Source organism: Apium graveolens, chromosome 4, assembly GCF_009905375.1.
Source record: "Apium graveolens cultivar Ventura chromosome 4, ASM990537v1, whole genome shotgun sequence".
In the NCBI taxonomy this organism is placed as follows: Eukaryota; Viridiplantae; Streptophyta; class Magnoliopsida; order Apiales; family Apiaceae; genus Apium; species Apium graveolens.
Genome location: NC_133650.1, coordinates 162,715,038 through 162,729,212, shown reverse-complemented (window position 1 = coordinate 162,729,212; position 14,175 = coordinate 162,715,038).

The window sequence follows — 14,175 nt, the reverse complement described above, 5'->3', positions numbered from 1 at the left end:
TCCAACTTCCTTAAGTGAACCAGGTATTGGAGCAACTCCTGAAAGATTGAATCAACTAGAATCTGTACAGATGGTTTACCATACCTACTTGAGAGAACACATCTTGTTGTACTTCATGACAGATGGTAGGGTTTATCATATAAGGGAAAATGCCATTCCACTGAAGTATTTTAAAGAATTGGAACATGTATTATTCTTACTTCAAGTGAATGACAAAATAACAGAAAGTGCTGCAAACTATTTGAAGAGTCAAATTCAGAAACAGAAAAGGCTTTATTCTGTTAAGTCTGATAGCATATATCTTCCAAAGTACAGAGATCACAAGGGTAATATTGTTGAGATGAAGCCTAACTCTGCTAAGATTATAACTACCTTTCTGGATTACAAGGCTGTGGAATTCAATCTTGAGTCTAACAAGGCATATTTGATCAGACTGGATCAGGACATAAGGAAAGCTAAAATTAATGATCTCAGGGCTGCAATCTTTCAAACTGGTGAAGATTCTGCAGAACTTAAAGATGCTAAAAGGAGGATGATTGATGAACTCAGATATGCTGAGAGATGTTTGTGAAAGAATTATCTCAAAACAATTCTGACATCAGAGAGATCAGAAAGTGAAGCCAAGACAAGATCTACAACTGCTCAAATTCTGATATGTATACAGACTGAAGTTGTTATCAGAAGTTAAAGTTGGTAAAGCTTTAAGGACTGTAAGTTGTAGTTATCTAGTCAAATTCTCATGCATTTGTACTTAATGTTTTTGACATCATCAAATATCTGTTAAACTTGTATATTATGCTAATTTACAAGTTGGGGGAGATTGTTAGATATATTTGATAATGTCATGTCTAATATGATTTATGTTTAGTTTTTCAGATCTTACTTAAACAGGACAAATCAGTACTTAACTGAAATCAACACTTATACTGAAGTCAGAACTTAAGTCATCAGTACTTAAGGTTCAGGAGATATTTATCAGAAGATAATATCAGGACTTAAAGGAAATATTCAGATAAGGAAGGCAGCTGATTTACAGGAAGAGGAGATCTAGACAAACGTAAGAAGAGATATGCATGAATAAGGAATTTCGTGAAGAATGGAATACTTGGAAGAAAATATATCTGATTGATATATTTTAGGAAGCAGAATTATATTCCATATCAATTAGCGATTATCTTGTATCTGTGTAGTATATAAACACAGACATAGGGTTTACACTATAAGTATTATCATTATCGAAAAGATTATTCATTGTAACCCTAGCAGCTCTCGTGATATTTGTTCATCACTGAGAGAGGACAGTTCCATACTGTAACAGAGTTTATTGTTTTGAATAAATTTCGTTTACTGTTACTTGAGTTATTAGAGTTCAATTTGATTGTGCTATACACAGTATTCACCCTCCCTCTACAGTGTGTGTGACCTAACAGCCCGGTTTTTTATAATTATCCGAAATAGGATGACGTTTATCCAAAACAGGATAGTGCTTATCCAAAACAGGATAGTGCTTATCCAAAATAGGATAGTGCTTATCCAAAAAGGATAATGTTTATCCAAAAGTATATTCAAGGAATATTCCAAAGCATATTCAGGGAATATTCTATCCAAAAGTATATTCAAGGAATATTCCAAAGTATATTCACAGAATATTCACAAAATTTCCTTTCTAAATAGCCCTTTATGTAGTTCTATTTCGCCCATATAATTATTTCACTAGTAAAATTTTTATAATTATCCAGAGAAAGTAGTAAGTGTTCTTCGTGTTCTTCATAATTAAACTGCGATTCGAAGGTGTTATCGAACTCCGATTCGGGCGTGCAATATATTAAAATGAAGCTCTCGAAATCCTCTTTCTGAATCGACCATTTATTTTTTTCCTAAAAATCAAGGTATTTTTCTGATTTAATTATTTAAATTCGAATTACTTATGGATTAATTAGGAATTTTTGTTTTTGATATTTTTGATATGATTTGATGGCATAATCATGTAGATCTTTTCTTCCTGGTCATTTTAGTATATTATATGTCAAAAACTGAGTTCAATAACATGCTTAAATTGATGTTTGATTCTCTGAATGAAGAACTAGGGTTTGTGTTCTTGAATGTTTGTAATTCGAAATTAGGGGTTTTAATTTCATTGATTCTGGGTGGAAATTATGACCACCAATGCATTCATGAGATTCTCGGGAATCGATTCGTAATTTTTAGTTGATTTAAGGAACCGTGGTTTAGCAGATCGGAAAAGCTCGGGATCTTCGTTAATGGCGATCGCCGGCAACCGGCGACGGGGATGGTTAAATTACAGAAACGTCCCTGTAGTTTGGCTAGATTTATATTTCATTCCCTGGAAATTTAAATCTTTACAAATTATGGATTTCTGTTTATTTTGATTTTAAAAATGATATTTTTATTATTTTAAAAATCAAAAAAATGTTTATTTATTTATTTTAAATGCAGAAAAATTATTTTTAATTATTTATCTATTCAAAAATAAATTTGATTTATTTTATTAATTAATATTAATTAGTTTTTAATAATTTTAATTAATCGATTAATTTAATATTAATTGATTGATTAATTTAGTTAAATATTAATTAATTTTAATTAATTTAATAATTGGATTTAAATATTTAAAATTGATTTAAAAATTCTGAAAAATAGTTTCGAGTTTTAAAATATTATTTTAAATTATTTTCAAGGCTCGATAATTATTTAAAATTATTTTAAAGTCAAATTTGGGTGTTCGAACCCTATTATTTAATTATAAAATGATTCGGAGTCCAATTTTAATTCCGAAAAAATGTTCAAAAATTTGTATTAGATACGTGGAAAATTATTTTGACCCCGGATCCTCTTTGAAAAATTATTTGGATCGAATATCTTACGTGCTATGTGTTATATGTGACCTGATTGCTGTATAAAATGATTAGTCGTGCATTGTTTGACTGTTTCTGCTGTAACTTTTAATCCGTACGTCGGATTTGGGTGAAACGAAGGGTAGATAGAAGTTTGTATCGAATAGAATGAGTTGAGAAATAATGTTGATGAGTATATGTGATTTCTAACAGAGGAAGAAAGATGTAGAAATGGAAAGCAAGTGGTTAGTGAGTGGGAACCAATTGACAAGTGTTAGTGAAGTGAAAGCGAATTGATAAGGCAAGTGTCCCTGAACTTTCTTGTAATATACTTGTGAACACTTTTGAACTCTTTTTATTATGTTGCAATTATTCCCAGTAATTCCTATTCTATATTGCAAGTACTTTGAAGTACTTAACCCTAAACCCTGATTTTTATTGATCTTGAGCCGTGAGCCTGATTTCTTGTAAACCCTTGATTGCTGAATTCTTGAATACGAACCACACCTATCTTATACTACTCTACAAATGCATATCTACCACATACTGATCTTTGATATGAGATTTTTTTTTTGATGAACCTTTGTGCCTTGTATAACAGAAGACCGTTCCTTGTAACCTTTGCACCCTTGGTCTTCTACACTTTGATTCTTTTCTTGAATTGAAAGCCAAGCTTCTTGTTGACCTTGTTATACATTTCTGGTGGTGTGAAGCACCTTATGCTTCAAGATAAATGTTATTTATGATTCAGTTTATTGAAGTACATTTCTTATCATTTTATTACTATGGAATTGGATTGTTTTTAAATATGGACCAGATTCGTGGTCAGACCAGATTCGTGGTCGTATTAGGCCATTGGGTGCCTTGGATCCAGTATATAGAGCAGAGCTGTGAGCCTTGCTCGGGGTTAGTGTGTGACTGATCAGCAGCCTAACCTTGGTTTTTAAAATAAAAGTGAATATCCAATTCTAATCATTGTTTATCAGGAAACTTGATTCCCTATATCATTTCAGTTGATCATTATTAAATCTTAGTGTTATCATGGTGACTTGCTGAGCTCGTTAGCTCACTCTTGCGAATATGTTTATGTTCTTTTCCAGTTAAAAAGAATTTTGGTGATGGAGAGGATCCCCAGTCGAGTGTGCCAGCTAGGTTTACAGGTTGAAGTGGAATGAGCTAGCGAGAGTTGTGTGGTTTAGTGTGAGCTTAAAGTTTCACGATTAGAGTTCGGAGAATATGTCGATTCACGAGAAGCCGAGTACGAGCAAAGATATTAAGGGAATCTCCAGACTTTCTAAAGGAAGAATGTTATTAGCAAGGAAGTGGATATGATCCGTAATGTAAGCGGAAATTTGGAAGTTGTGATTGTAAATCTCATAAAGAATGCAAATAGGGTCAAATTATAGGAATATTGAACATGGAAGTATGACGCTAACGATACAAGACCTAATAAAAGGGGAAATTATCTTAATAATCAATTTAAGGAAGCCTTTCTGAGAACTTTTTAAAGTTGATATATGACTCGGAATGAGACCTATCGGTTGGACAAGCGTTGAAACTGTAAACAGAGGTAATGTGGATGACGACCAATGATATCATTTTTCTATAAAACCATATATATTCTTATAAATCTTCAATAAAGTATGAACCTCTTTCATGATCAGCTCTATAAGGTGACCAGAAAATTGTTGAATCCCTTTCAAATCATTCCTCCTTCAAAATATTGCTTTCTGATTGAGACAAGCAGTGTTATGGTGTGACGCTTTGTCGAAATGACAAAGAGTCTGGTGGGATGCCACCTAATCATGTGTTGTATGCCATATAGTATGAAAGACTGGCCATCTTGAGTACAAATATGGTTGTCTCACTCATATCTAAATCATCATTCAGTCTTTCTTCTTCAATATTGATTTCTTGATTTATGAATCCTTTCGATTATTTTCTTGTACTATTATCCCTTACAAAAAGTTTCCAATCAGAATCATATACACAAATTCCTTCTTGTGTAAGGTCTATTCCTTTAATATTTTAAAAAGAAGTGAAATAGAACCATGTAGTCGATGAAGTTATATGATAAGTGTGGATAGTTGCAAGCCGATAAATGGTGGACATTTGCGTGTAGAGAAGAACCCTTATACCAACGACGTGGTTGTTACGAGGACATCAAATCAGAGGCGGAAATCTGTATACATGATACGTTGCAAATATGAGATGTGGGCGTGACTTGAAGTAGTTAGTGAACCGTATGAGAAAATTAAATAGAGGAATAAGAAAGTAAAGTTGTGTATATTGGATAAGGCAAATGATTGATTAGACAGCAGAAGCGATTGAAGAAATTCTTAATAATAACCAGATAATCGATTAATACATTGTAAAGATGATATGGTAATTCAACTGTAAGGATTTTTAAGAAGTGATTCTTTTAAGCCAAAGGAATTCATTCACAAGATTATGAGAATATTGGTTGAGACCATGTGTTGGTTATTAGAAGTTAAACGAGTTAACTAATAAGAACGAGTATTGTCGAGGATAGACGAATTTTTAGAGAGAGAGCTTGAAAAGAAACATGAACCGGAAGAAATTTTAGAATAATTTGTAATAGTACTCAGTAGTGACATTCATTTATAATCAAAGGATATGATATAATAAGAATTGTTCACTATAATCTTAAGTTAAACTAAAATATGAGTTGTACTGGCTAGTATTATATGTGATGGTGAAATGGTGAGTTTAAAAGATGGAAGTTGATTGGTCTACTTGTGAGTTGATTGATTGATTGTTGGTGTCGGCTTGAGTCTGACTGGTAGTCAATAATATAAAGGAGATGCTACCCAAATTTTCGGAAAATACCCTACTTTTAACTATAGAAAGTATACTTCCGTGTGTTATCAATATTCATGTTAATACTCCAAATGATTGTGATCTCGGTTCTTGAAAGAGGTTGTCACAGCCAATCCGACTATATATAATTGGTCTTTGATTTAATTTAGCTAGTAATCACTTGGTGCAATTGATCAATTAAATGAGTTAATTGGTTAATTTTACCAATTAATGGTCAGTTAGATGGAAATCAATTCCAATTAGATTAAGTCAAATTTTGATGTGACTTTCAAATCTGAAATCAAAGCAATGAGGAATTTGGGGGGAGGTAAGGACACCAGTAGAGTTCGGAAGTTGCTGCAAGCGTGCAAGGCTTTAGTTGGATGAGTATGCCCTTAGTAATAGATAAGAGAGATAGAAAGTTATTTGTATGGACAAGAGAGAAGGATGTTGTTAGGAATGAAAAATTTAAAATAGAGCAAAGAGCAAAGAGAAGGAAGGAAGGAAATGAAGAAGGGAGATGGAATCAAGAATAGGTTTGTACCTACACCAATATGGATTTTATTAACCCATCAAAAAGATTCTATCATCTACAATAAAGTTTTATCAAAGGGTGTCTTGTTTGTTTTGATAATCATACAATAAATGATTTATCAAGTATTTCTGTTTTGAATAAAAGGTGAGCTACAGTTTTAGTCAGTTTCTGATTGATATTGATACTTAGGTTGTTGTTAAATATCAAAAGTGGTATTAATATAGATGATTGATGTTTACTTCAGTATGGGATGTTGTGAGCATCAAAGTTCGTATTGATATCTAATTTGATGTGACATCAAAATAAGTATTAATATCAGGAGTTCGGTTGTGAATGAGCTATGAGAATGAAGGACGAAAATAGGATAGAAAGTGGAATCAAAAGGATGATAAAGAAAATTTATAGGTAAGATATAGGTATCATGAGGGACATAAGTACGGTGAAAAATTTAGGAAGCATTGGCAAATGGAGATAGAGAATGCATCCCAGGAGCACGATCAAGTACTGAGGCCTAAAGAAGATATCTAGTAACCAGACATAAAGATAAAATGGGGAGGAAACATGTAGATTAATGTTAGACATACCCAAGAGCTAAGGCAGGACATCAAAGACTGGATGGATACATTTCGTCAGGAAACATCATAGTGAAGTCGCCTGAGAACCAAAGTTGTCTAATATGTGGAATAGTCGCTGCTTGAAGAAAGGGTGATACGTCATCAGATCCAGAAATTGATTATAAATGATCTATATTATTTGATTTGAGAACTAACATGAGTATTCAGAATGCAAGGAATTATGTCAAACTGGAATAGTATATACCACTCCTAGATGAACGAGCAATAAGTAAGGAAGAACTAAAAGATAGAAATTTGGCTACGATAATGCAAGGGATTCAAGCTACTTCGAGAAGATGATACGAGACATAGATGTCAAGGAAGACTTTCCGATAGTGTGGCATAAAGGAAGAATAAGCATTATATGTTACTAGACGTCAAGGAAGAGCATTGCAGTCAGTTCATATGAGAACTACCTAAAACCAAAAATGATAATAAGAATTAGAATATACTGGTGATGCTTCCAGATTAGTATACTTTCTTCTAAGTAGTAAGAGAATTTCACTCGGCAAATTTACTCGATTGTGATTCAAGGAAATTAAGGTATGATGTTACAGCTATACGCCAATCTTATCCAATCGTAATTTTCTCGTTAATTTTACTCTAATGTAATTTCGAGAGCGTCAGAAATCGAATACGCCCTGGTTTCAGTACATTATTCGCAGATGGACAAGAAGATTAAGAGAATGACTAAACAACCTCGAATGCGGTTGGAAGAGATTACAAACTAGTTGAATTAAACAGAGAAACATGTGGGAATGAGATTCATCGACCAGTCACTATTGGAAACGTTCATAAGCACGAACTTCTAGAATTAGAAAGAAAAGAAAATTAATAGACGTTATGCTGGTCCTTTTGGAAACAGTAAAGTAGAGAAGATAAGTGTAAGTTAGTTGGCTTCACCGCCACACATATACATGGTTCATAGGGTGTTTACATATGTATAATTACGAAAATTAATTAAGCCCCATTATGTATAAAATGGAGACTTGAGTTGAGTCATAGGAGCAACTAACAGAATATGAGGTCAGCGAGAGGCTGTTGAGTATTGGGTAATACTGCGAGTAAACGTTTTTTGAAAAGTTGTAAGGTTGAGAGGTCAACCTCGGAAAAGGGAAGTGAGATACTGGAATATATCATTATCTGATACTTAGTGCGATTCTGAGGATATAATCCTTTTAAGTGGGGGAGGATGTAATATCCGGAACATGACGTGTAATTATTTTTATCAATAAATGATTATTATATGATTATTATGTAATTTTTGGTGAATTATTTGATGCTTGGTGATATTATTTGAATGTTCATATGTGGTAAAGTCTAGGTATGTTAATTTTATCATGTCCAGAATAAAATATAGATAATTAAGGTATTTTATGGTAATTTTTGGAGTATTATATGATTATATATTGATTTATGAATTTATTAACTATTTTTTGAATATTTACAAAATTATTTTATAAAGCCGGGAATCGTCCAACCTCAACCGTTTTTACGTTTTTACAACCTGAAACTCTTCAGAAAACTCCTTCCTAACCTAATCTGGTAATTTCGGACACTTTCCATGTTTTGACTTTTTCGATCCGGATTACGGTTTGACCCGTGCGCGGCCCGTCGCGATATTTTCGATACGCTAACCCTTTTCGATAACATTATCTCCGTACAATCGTTTTATAAAAGCCCGGTTTTTGATAATTATCCGAAATAGGATAGTGCTTATCCAAAACAGGATAGTGCTTATCCAAAACAGGATAGTGTTTATCCAAAAAGGATAATGTTTATCCAAAAGTATATTCAAGGAATATTCCAAAGCATATTCAGGGAATATTCTATCGAAAAGTATATTCAAGGAATATTCCAAAGCATATTCAGGGAATATTCTATCCAAAAGTATATTCAAGAAATATTCCAAAGTATATTCAAGGAATATTCTCAAAATTTCCTTTATAAATAGCCCTTTCTGTAGTTTTATTTCGCGCATATAATTATTTAACCAGTAAAATTTTTATAATTATCCAGAGAAAGTAGTAAGTGTTCTTCGTGTTCTTCATAATTAAACCGCGATGAAGTTCTCGAAATCCTCTTTCTGAATCGACCATTTGTTTTTGCACAAAAATCAAGGTATTTTTCTGATTTAATTATTTAAATTTGAATTACTTATGGATTAAATTAGGAATTTTTGTTTTTGATATTTTTGATGTGATTTGATGGCATAATCCTGTAAATCTTTTCTTCCTGGTCATTTTAGTATATTATATGTCAAAAACTGAGTTCAATAACATGCTTAAATTGATGTTTGATTCTCTGAATGAAGAACTAGGGTTTGTGTTCTTGAATGTTTTTAATTCGAAATTAGGGGTTTTAATTTCATTGATTCTGGGTGGAAATTATGACCACCAATGCATTCATGAGATTCTCGGGAATCGATTCGTAATTTTTAGTTGATTTAAGGAACCGTAGTTTAGCAGATCGGAAAAGCTCGGGATCGTCATTAATGGCGATCGCCGGCAACCGGCGACGGGGATGGTTAAATTACAGAAACGTCCCTGTAGTTTGGCCAGATTTATATTTCAGTCCCTAGAAATTTAAATCTTTACAAATTATGGAATTCTGTTTATTTTGATTTTAAAAATGATATTTTTATTATTTTAAAAATTAAAAATTTTTTATTTATTTATTTTAAATGCAGAAAAATTATTTTTAATTATTTATCTATTGAAAAATAAATCTTATTTATTTTATTAATTAATATTAATTAGTTTTTAATTATTTTAATTAATCGATTAATTTAATATTAATTGATTGATTAATTTTGTTAATTATTAATTAATTTTAATTAATTTCATAATTGGATTTAATTATTTAAAATTGATTTAAAAATTCTGAAAAATAGTTTCGAGCTTTAAAATATTATTTTAAATTATTTTCAAGGCTCGATAATTATTTAAAATTATTTTAAAGTCAAATTTGGGTGTTCGAACCCTATTATTTAATTATAAAATGATTCGGAGTCTAATTTTAATTCCGAAAAAATGTTCAAAAATTCGTATTAGATACCTGGAAAATTATTTTGACCCCGGATCCTCTTTGAAAAATTATTTGGATCGAATATCTTACGTGCTATGTGTTATATGTGACCTGATTGCTATATAAAATGACTGGTCGTGCATTGTTTGACTGTTTCTGCTGTAACTTTTAATCCGTACGTCGGATTTGGGTGAAACGAAGGGTAGATAGATGCTTGTATCGAATAGAAAGAGTTGAGAAATAGTGTTGATGAGTATATGTGATGTCTAACAGAGGAAGCAAGATGTAGAAAGGGAAAGCAAGTGGTTAGTGAGTGGGAACCAATTAACAAGTATTAGTGAAGTGAAAGCGAATTGATAAGGCAAGTGTCCCTGAACTTTCTTGTAATATACTTGTGAACACTTTTGAACTCTTTTTATTATGTTACAATTATTCCCAGTAATTCCTATTCTATATTGCATGTACTTTGAAGTACTTAACCCTAAACCCTGATTTTTATTGATCTTGAGCCGTGAGCCTGATTTCTTGTAAACCCTTGATTGTTGAATTCTTGAATACGAACCACACCTATCTGATACTACTCCACAAATGCATATCTACCACATACTGATCTTTGATATGAGATTGTTTATCAGATGAACCTTTGTGCCTTGTATAACAGAAGACCGTTCCTTGTACCCTTTGCACCCTTGGTCTTCTACACTTTGATTCTTTTCTTGAATTGAAAGCCAAGCTTTTTGTTGACCTTGTTATACATTTCTGGTGGTGTGAAGCACCTTATGCTTCAAGATAAATGTTATTTATGATTCAGTTTATTGAATTACATTTCTTATCATGTTATTACTATGGAATTGGATTGTTTTTAAATATGGACCAGATTCGTGGTCAGACCAGATTCGTGGTCGTATTAGGCCAATGGGTGCCTTAGATCCAGTATATAGAGCAAAGTTGGGAGCCTTGCTCGGGGTTAGTGCGTGACTGATCAGCAGCCTAACCTTGGTTTATAAAATAAAAGTGAATATCCAATTCTAATCATTGTTTATCAGGAAACTTGATTCCCTATATCATTTCAGTTGATCATTATTAAATCTTAGTGTTATCATGGTGACTTGCTGAGCTCGTTAGCTCACTCTTGCGAATATGTTTATGTTCTTTTCTAGTTAAAAAGAATTTTGGTGATGGCGAGGATCCCCAGTCGAGTGTGCCAGCTAGGTTTACAAGTTGAAGTGGAATGAGCTAGCGGGAGTTGTGTGGTTTAGTGTGAGCTAAAAGTTTGTAATAAAGTTTGACTTCAAATGTAAGATAAATAAATTTGGGATTTGGTACGTTTGTAATAAATAAGGTTGTGGCTTGTGGACATACTTTAAAATGTTGCGATCCTTGATTGTGGTAAGTAGGGTCATTGCATATAATAATATTCATAAACAGGTTTAAGTATGGTGTGTGTATGTGTTGTGGGCCCCAAACTTCTGACCCGGGTTTGGAGGGCGTCACAGCTAAGCAACTAATTTATCAATCCAAAATGATCCAACACGAACCAATATTCCATAAATATATATAGCCCTTTGATTATTTCATTTTATTCGTATAATCATAATCGATCAGTAAAAATATAGAAAATATATAGACTAGCCTAAAAATGTTGCGTTCTTCATAATCAAACCTACGGACGAAGGCGTTATCGAACTCCGATTAAAGCGTGCAATATATCAAATCGAAGCTCTCGAAAAGACCTTTCTGAATCAACCATCACTTTTGGTGCAGAAATCAAGGTTAATTTCTTATTTATTTATTTTAATTTTAATTATTTATGGATTAAATTATGAAAATTTGTTCTTGATGTTGTTGATGTGATTTGATGGCATAATCATGTAGATCTTTTCTTCCTGGTCAATTTGGTATATTATATGTCAAAAATAGAGTTGAATAACATATAGATAATTTGGTTTGATTCTCGGATTATAAAATTAGGGTTATATTCATATGAATGTTCTTGATTGATTTTTGGATATTTCCTAAATAGGGGTTATTAGTTGATTACGTTAACTGGGTTATGTTCCTCGCTCAATTTGTAATCGAACCATATTTATAAAAGTTACAAACGATTCCGGGAAGGCTGTGGACGAAGCTCGCCGGATATTCGCCGGGCTAGGTTCGATTTTCACCGGAATCGGGGTTCAGGGTGTGATTTGCTGGTTTAAATGATTTAACTATGTTCCTGGTTGATTTTGAATGGAAACCCCATACGAAGCAAGTTGAACAACCCCGTTTTTGTCGAAGTTACGCCTCGCCGAATTATTTTCCGGCCACCGAATTCTGCAATTCAACCGGCGTGTTCTTCAGTGTTTGGGTGACCCATTCGGGTCAATTTTGACCCGGGGTTTGACCCGGTTTTGATTCATTTTGCTTCAAAAACCTTTGTGAAATGTTGTTCTAAAGGTTTAGCCCCTGAAAGTTTCTAAACTTTGCAAATTTCAGACCTCTGTTTCAAGAGTTCTCGAAAATTGGATTTCTGTTATAAAATTAATTTCAGAAATTATTTTTAATTTTCAAAAATTCCAAAAATCATTATTTTAATTCTGTAATTCATTTTTTAATTCAAAAATAAATCTAATTTATTTTATTAATTAAGTTTAATTAGTTTTTAATTACTTTAATTAATCGATTAATTTAATATAATTGATTAATTAATTTAATTAATTATTAATTGATTTTAATTGATTTAATAATTAGATTTAATTATTTATTTTTGATTTAAAAATTTCCAAAAAATAGTTTTGAGGTTTAAAATATTATTTTAAATTATTTTCAAGACTCGATAATTATTATAAAATTATTTTAAAGTCAGATTCAGGTGTTGAATTCTATTATTTAATTATAAAATGATTCGGAGTCCCGTTTTAATTCTGAAAGATGTTCAAAAATTTATATTAAATACTTGGAAAATTATTTTAACCCCGAATCTTCTTTGAAAAATTATTTTGATCGAATATCTTGCGTGCTATATGTTACGTGCTATCTGATTGATGTGTTATATGCCTATGTGGTTACTGTTTGACGATTTTTGCTGTAACTTTCAATCCGTAAATCATATTTGGGTAAAATGAAGGGTAGATAAAAGCTTATGACGTCTATGTGACGATTAGAATAATATGAGTTTGAATATTGATAGATACTTGTGATGCCTAGTAGAGTAAAAGGGGCATAGAAAATAAAGCTAGTGATCACTAAATAGAACTGAAGCGTAGAAAGAGAAGGCGAGTGATTGATAAATAGAAGCAAGGCATAGAAAGAGAAGGAATGTGGTTGATGAGTAAAACTATTAGATGAGTGAAAGTAAAATTGGAAATCATCTGTGATAAGGCAAGTACTTCTGAACCTTCTTCAAGATATATTTCAAATATTTTCAAACTTTCTCATAACATGTTTCTATTATTCAAAATAAATCTTGTTTTATATTGCAAAACGCTTTAAACTACTCAACCTTGAACCCTGATTCTTATTGATCTTGAGCCATAAGCCTTATTCTTCATAAACCATTGATTGTTGAATTCTCATATACGAGCCAGACACATACGATACTACTCCACAAATACATATCTACCACATACTGATTTCTGATATTGAATTGCTTGACATACCAACCCTTATTTCTTGTTTAACAGAAGACCAATCCTTATAACCCTTGAACCCTTGGTCTTCTACTTTCTGATTCTTTCCTTGATTGAAATACAATCTTGTTGAATTCCTTGTTATACCTTCATGGTATTGTGAATCACCCTATGCTTCAAGATAAATGTTTTTTATGATTCAGCTTATTGAATTACATTGCTTATCATATTAAATTGTTTTAGAATTGGATAGTTTTTTAAATGTGGACCTGATTCGTGGTCGGACTAGATTTGTGGTCATGATAGGCCAATGCATGCCTTGGATCCAGTACTCAGCTTTGCTCGGGGTTATTGCATGACTGATCAGCAGCCTAACCTTGGTTTTTAAAATGAAAAGTGAATATCCAATTCTAATCATTGCTTATTCAGAAACTTGATTCTTCTGAATCATTTCAATTTGTCATTGTTTAACCTCAATTATTGTTATTATGACTTGCTGAGCTAGTTAGCTCACTCTTGCAAACTTTTTTATATTTTCAACAGTTGAAAAGGAAATTTGTTGGTAACAAGGATTCCTAGTCCAGTGTGCGAGCTAGGATTCCAGGTTAAGTTGGATCGGGCTACCAGGAGCTTTATATTATAGATAAGTTATGCAAGATTGTAAGAATGATATCATTACCAGTTGTAAGTTGAACTAGTTGGGATTTGGTATG